Here is a 7,483-nt window from a genome sequence, read left to right on the forward strand (position 1 = left end):
TTTGCATTATTGATGGTGAAGACAATAATGACATTGAATTTGGTAGATAAAAAATCATACTTCTTTACCCTTTCCTCTTCTATCTTTTGTTTTGATATTCATGATTTTTTCTACATTTTTTGGATTTAATTTTACATATTCTATTAGATTTTCTTTTGAGCTGGGAAAGTTAAACTCTTCTTTGTTTAATTTAAGCTATTAGATAGATTTGCTCATATTTTTGTTGATTCTTTATTTTTTTATTAAATATATTTTCTTTTGTTTGGTAGATGAATTAGAAGGTACTAGATCAATAAATCTACTCCAAAAGATATTACAAAATTTAGGATTTTTATGTTGATTTTACATATTTCTGATTATCTGTTATTTTTTATTTTTAAAAATAAAAAAAATAAAAAATCAATGAACCGGGGATGAATTTGTTAATCCGCTTGGATCATGGTCCGGCCACTTTACCAGTTCAATCACCGATCCGAGTTTCAAAACAATGAATTTGGTAACGGGAGCTTCTCCTCTTTTTGCTTGAATACAATCTTATCCTTCACGTTCCTCTATATAATTTTAGTTTGAGTCAATATAAGCATGTACCAAACTCAATAAAAATAGTTGTGAAGTCTGTTGAATTTCAATAAATTTTTGGACAAGTGTTTTTGGAGAGTTTGATGTGAGCAGTTTATCTTCTTGATTTTAATTTAGCTTGATATTGATATTCTATGCTTTCCAATGAGATTGAAAGTCAATTAAAGTTTATAAAAATAATATAAAAGTTTTTATATGTTTTTATTGAAGGAGAAGATTAGTCGTAATACAACAATTTACATACTTAGCATCTCTTTTATGTTTAATAATCACGAGAACAAAACTTTGTGGCTGAGCATCACAAAAAAATAATATGTACAACATGCAATGCTCATTCTCTCATTGGAAAATGTGTAGGTCTTCGTTCCATTACTCTTGTACACGGTCGGCCCCATGCAATTTCGTGGGCAAGCACAGGCCTGACAGCCTTGACTTCCACATTTGCTCCCAGAAGAATCATTCCTATTTTCAGTATCGGCCTTGTTTGGAATCCAAGTTTTTTATCAAGTTTATCTGCTATAAATTTTTTAAAAACTTTAACTACAGTAATCTCAAAAAATTCCTCAAAGTTTTTAAATTATACACTTCAAAATATTCAAAAATCTACACATTTTAAAAATTTTTTTAAAAATTTCTACAGTAAATTACAGTAAAATTTTAGACAAACTCTCAAAAAACTCACCTTCCAAACAGGGTCATATGCTAGCCAAATTCCGTATGGGGTGAATGTGCGAATACTTTGAAAAATCATCCTTATAATTTTTGAAAACTGCTAGAAACTGTTTTTCTTTTTCTTTTTTTTTTAAATAGATCAGATGAATAGTCAGGTTTTAATTCGCATACAAAAGAATAAAATTGTACATACCACAAAAAAGAATAGCCATTCCAAAAGTTTGCCTTCGATTTGAAATGGCTGATTCCGATTTGCCATGGTTCTTATATAGACTGAGAAGCGTAAAGAGTGAGAGTATATCAAGCTACTAGGTGCAAATTTTTGGTGGTTTGACACCCACCAAATTTTGGTGCCGTTGCCGGGGAACTGGTGTTTGAAGTAATTTATTACACAGGCTATCCTACCCTTGTTTTATGCCTCAATCTTCTCGTACAGGAAAACTCGAGTTTGACCCGGAGATCGAGAAAACCGCCAGGAGGTTGACAAAGGAGACAAAGTTGCAAAAGCAACAAACCTCAACAGCACAACCATCTGAACTTGAGCAAAACTTTCACTTTGGTGACACATCAATTGACCTGGAAACAAATTCGCCTAGACCCAATGAAACAATGGCAGCCCAAAGAACCTTGAGGGAGCTTGCAATCCCGAATGTTAACCTACAGCCTCTGTGCATCACGTACCTTGACACTGAGGAGGGTTTTGAATTAAAGTCTGGTTTGATTCACTTATTACCTACTTTTCGTAGTGTTGCAGGTGAGGACCCACACAAGCACTTTGAAGGAATTTCATGTAGTGTGTTCAACCATGAGACCTCAGGGAGTCACTAAGGAACAAATCAAGTTGCGTGCCTTCCCGTTTTCCTTAGCAGATAAGGCCAAGGACTTGTTGTTTTACTTGCCATCGGGGTCCATCACTACGTGGGAAGTATTAAAACGACAATTCCTTGAAAAATTCCTCCCAGCCTCCAGGGCTGCCAACATCAGGAAGGAGATATGTGGAGTTAGGCAAGCAAATGGAGAGACTCTCTATGAATACTGAGAGCGGTTCAAACAACAGTGTGCCAGTTGCCCACATCATCAAATTCCTGACCAACTGTTAATCCAATATTTCTACGAGGGATTCCAACCCATGGATAGGAGTATGGTGGATGCAGCCAGTGGAGGAGCTTTGGTTAATAAAACCCCAGACGAAGCCAAATTGTTGATTTCAAACATGGTTGAGAACTCTCAGCAGTTTAGGACCCGGTCCGAGGGCATGACTAGGAGAGTCAATGAGGTCAATCATGCTGACTTGGCACATCAGTTAACGGAGCTAACAACTTTGCTTCGACAGATGGCAATGGGTAAGGCTCAAACCGTGAAAATATGTGGAATATGTGCGGCCTCCGAACATGCAACCGACATGTGCCCAACTCTTCAGGAAGATCCATACGAGCAGGCCAATGCCATGGGAGGTATGTTTGGAGCCCACCCAAGAAGAAATGACCCTTACGCACCTACATACAATCCAGGGTAGCGGAACCACCCCAACTTCAGCTATGCTCAAAAATCCTCGGGTTTCCAACAACCATTCTCGCAAAAATCGCCAATACAACAGCCGTCTCCATCTCAGGCTGGTATGTCCCTAGAAGATATGGTTAAGTCATTAGTTGAAAGCACTTGTCAAATGCGGCAGGACCAACAGAGGTTTGAACAAGAGACACGCGCCGGCATGAGATCCTTGGAGGCGCAGATGTCCCAACTAGCGTCCTCAATGAGTAATTTCGAGAATGGTAAAGGAAAACTGCCATCTCAGGTAATCCCAAACCCAAATGAGAATGCGAGTGCAATGCTCCTGCGAAGTGGAAAAGTGATTCACCCTACCAAATCGGAAGCAACAAGAAATAGGAAGGAACAAGTGGCCGAGGAACCTGAACAAGAAGAGGTGAGCACCCCACCGCGCATTCCTAAGACCTCTGACATAAACCCTCATTTTCCTGGCAGGTTCACCAAAGCAAAGAAAGAGGAGTCAGAGAAGGAGATTTTGGACACGTTCAGGAAGGTAGAGATCAAAATCCCCTTACTGGAGTTGATTAGGCAGTTGCCGAAGTATGCAAAGTTTCTGAAGGGGTTGTGCACCAACTGGAACAAGTTGAACTTCCAAGACAAAGTAAGGGTAGGTGAGAATGTGTTGGCAGTCCTTCAAAGGAAGTTGTCACAGAAATGCAAGGATCTAGGTATGTTCACCATACCATGCATTATAGGTCAAAAGAGAATAGAAAAAGGTATGTTTGACCTGGGAGCGTCTATCAATGTTATGCCTCTGTCTATATTTCGGGCCTTAAACTTGGGACCCCTGAAAGAAACAAGTGCGGTGATTCAACTAGCAGACAGGTCCAATGATTATCCCGAGGGTGTAGTTGAAGATATCTTAGTAAAAGTGAATGAGTTCATCTTCCCTGCTGATTTTTACATTGTTGACATGAATGATGATAACTCAGTTAACTCAGCTGTACTCCTTCTAGGTAGACCCTTCATGAGTACAGCCAAGACCAAGATAGATGTGCATGCAGGTACCCTGTCTGTGGAGTTTGACGGGGAAACAATCACGTTTAACATTTTTGATACAATGAAATACCCTGATGATACCGAATCTATTAATTTTGTTAGTATTACTAATTCCATTGTCCAAGATCATCTTGAGCAGAATCTCATGGAAGACAAGCTGGAGTTCGTGCTACAACATAGCAAGACGAGTGCAGGCATGGAAAGTGAGGATAAGGAGGACACTCTAGAACCCATTATGGCACTACACTCGCTTCCTGCACTTCCCGACAGGTCAGTAGACTCATTCCTACCATTACCTATTTCTAATGGAAGAATTTTACCTTCTATGGAATAGGCACCCGAGTTGGAGTTGAAAGAATTGCCAAAACACTTGAAATACGCCTATCTTGGAGATCACAGCACTCTGCCAGTCATCATTGCAAATGATTTGATCGAGGTGCAAGAAGAAAAACTCCTGCGAGGTTTGCGGGAGCATAAACCAGCAATAGGATGGACGTTGGCAGATATCAAGGGCATAAACCCTCTGTTTGCATGCACTATATCCTCCTTGAGTCAGAGGCGAAACCGGTAAGAGAAAGGTAGAGAAAACTCAACCCAGTAATGAAAGAAGTGGTTATGAAGGAGATTTTCAAGCTATTGGAGTTAGGAATAATTTTTCCTATCTCTGATAGTGAGTGGGTAAGTCCAGTGCATGTCGTACCTAAGAAGACCGGCATCACCCTTGTGAAGAATGAGAAGAACAAGTTGATGCCGATGAGACTCCAAAATAGATGGAGGATGTGCATCGATTTTAGGAAGTTGAATGCGGCAACAAGGAAAGATCACTTCTCATTACCATTCATAGATGAGATGCTTGAACAGTTGGCAGGTAAGTGTTTCTTTTGTTTTCTAGATGGCTACTCTAGGTACTATCAAATCACGGTTGCCCAAGAGGATCAACACAAAACAACTTTCACTTGCCCTTTTGGCACTTTTGCCTACCGTCGTATGCCTTTTGGGTTATGTAATACTCCGGGGACCTTTCAAAGATGCATGATGAGTATTTTTTCTAATATGATTGAGAACTGCATCGAAATATTCATTGATGATTTCACAGTTCATGGTGATTCTTTTGATCAATGCTTGCATTATCTGATAAAAGTTTTACAGCAGTGCATTGAAACGAATTTGGTCCTTAATTACGAAAAGTGTCATTTTATGGTCAAAGAAGGTATTGTTTTGGGCCATGTTGTTTCATCTAGGGGTATTGAGGTCGACAAGGCGAAAATTGATTTGATTACTAGCTTGCCTTACCCTACTAATGTCAAAGAGGTTCGTAGTTTTCTTGGTCATGCAGGGTTCTACAGATGCTTCATAAAGGACTTCTCACGAATCGCACAACCATTGTCTCAATTGCTTCAAGAAGAAGTAGCATTCGATTTTGGAGAAGCCTGTCGACTGTCTTTCGATGCACTAAAAGGTAGGTTGACCACAGCACCAATCATTCAACCCCCAAACTGGAACCTACCCTTCGAGCTTATGTGTGACGCAAGTCAATACGTGATGGGAGCTGTACTCGGTCAAAGAAGTGGGAAGTGCAGTCATGTCGTCTACTATGCTTCAAAAACGCTGTTTTCAACACAATATAACTACACCACTACTGAGAAAGAGCTTTTAGCCATTGTTTTTGCTTTTGAGAAATTTAGATCATATTTGTTGGGATTTAAGGTAACGATTTTCTCTAACCATGCAGCTTTGAAATACCTTTTGGCAAAGAAGGAGTCCAAACCTAGGCTTATTCGTTGGGTACTTCTATTGCAAAAATTTGACTAGGAGATCAAAGATCGCAAAGGGGTGGACAATTCAGTGGCAGATCACCTGAGCTAGTTGATTAGAGAGGAAGAAGGGGCGCCCATATCTGAGGTATTCCCGGATGAGCACTTGTTTCAACTTAGAGGGGAGGAACCTTGGTATGCTGATATTGTTAATTTTCTGGTAAGTCATAAATTCCCAAGTGGTATAAATAAGAGTAAAAGGGATAAATTTGTCCAGGACTCCCGATATTACATTTGGGATAAGCCCTATCTATGAAAAATAGGGTTTGACCAAATTATTCGGCTATGTGTTCCATAGGGAAAAATTCCCTCTATATTTGCTCACTGCCACAGTTATGCCTGTGGTAGCCATTTTGGTCCTAAGAGAACAGCAAGGAAAATTCTTGACTGTGGATTCTATTGGCAGACATTGTTTCGTGATGCTTATGTGTTCTGTAAAAGCTGTGAAAAATGTCAAAAGTCTGGGAGTTTATCTCATCGGGATGAAATGCCCCAAGTTTCCATGCTGCTTTGTGAAATTTTTTATGTTTGGGGCATGGACTTCATAGGACCTTTTCCTAGTTCTTTCGGGTTTCTTTATATCTTGCTAGCTGTTGACTATGTGTCCAAATGGGTCGAAGCAAAGGCTACCCGAACTAATGATTCTAGAGTTATTGCAGGATTTCTTAAGTCCCATATTTTTAGTAGGTTCGGAGTACCCAGGGCAATCATCAGTGATCAAGGTACTCACTTCTGTAATCGCACCATTAAGGCCCTAATGCGTAAGTATGGAGTTCATCATCGAGTCAGTACGACTTACCACCCGCAAACCAATGGACAAGTTGAGATATCGAATCGGGAGATTAAGGGTATTTTGGAGAAGATGGTCAACCCAAATCGCAAGGATTGGAGTATCCGATTGGATGACGTATTCTGGGTGTATCATACGGCATATAAAACACCCATCGAAATGTCTCCGTATAGGCTAGTTTTTGGTAAGTTGTGTCATCTATTTGTGGCGATCGAGCATCGCGCGTTTTGGGCAGTTAAGCAGTGCAATCTGAACGCGGATGGAGAAATCAAGGAGAGAAAACTTCAACTTCAAGAGTTGGAAGAGATTCGCCTGGAGGCTTATGACAATGCCCAAATATACAAGAACGGACCAAGTCATTCCATGATCGACTAGTGTGCACTAAGCAATTCTCTATACGGCAGAAGGTACTCCTATTTAATTCCAGGCTGAAGTTTATGCCAGGTAAGTAGCGGTCCCGATGGATGGGACCATATGTTGTTGTCAACGTGTTCCCCAATGGAGCGGTTGAAATTTTAGAAGCCTAGAGACTGACAAGAGTTTTAAGGTGAATGGCCATCGGCTCAAGCCATTTTTGGATAGTTCGGAAATTGGTACTGTGGAAGAAGTCCATCTGCTCGACCCCAGTTCTAATTAAGTGTTGATCTCCCCATCGTCTGACCACAGACGTTAAATAGAGGCGCTGCTTGGGAGGCAACCCAAGAGTTTCATTTTTTTTATCGTTTCTTGAGATCTCATTCCTTATTTGTGTGTTTTAAATCCAATATTTAGAATTCTTATTGATGCACGACCTATTTTGTAGGTTTTGGGTGTGCTCGGTGCAATTTTGCAGTAGATTAGGGGCACATATTTTGGGGCTGACAATCTTATGTTACGTGACGTGCCCGCGCCATTGACATTTGTATCAGTTGGTGAACAGATGACTTACTCTCTCAAGGCGTACCGACGCTCTGCAGATGCGCGTTAGTGGACCAGGTCCGAGCAAATAGTGACTGGGTGACTCTCGCTCCCAAGGCGTGCCCACGCCGCACAGCATTTCGCGATTGGCCATGCTTCAAGACATTGGTCAGACGACTCCCCA

At 40.6% G+C, this 7,483-nt stretch overlaps 1 non-coding gene across 1 annotated transcript; it reads right to left on the reverse strand.

The window, feature by feature from the left end:
* Positions 1-2,227: 2,227 nt before the first annotated feature.
* LOC113707502 (small nucleolar RNA R71) lies at positions 2,228-2,334 on the reverse strand. Its single transcript, XR_003452231.1, has one exon. It is a non-coding gene; the product is annotated as a small nucleolar RNA R71 (small nucleolar RNA).
* Positions 2,335-7,483: the final 5,149 nt, after the last annotated feature.

This window comes from Coffea arabica, chromosome 8c, assembly GCF_036785885.1.
Source record: "Coffea arabica cultivar ET-39 chromosome 8c, Coffea Arabica ET-39 HiFi, whole genome shotgun sequence".
In the NCBI taxonomy this organism is placed as follows: Eukaryota; Viridiplantae; Streptophyta; class Magnoliopsida; order Gentianales; family Rubiaceae; genus Coffea; species Coffea arabica.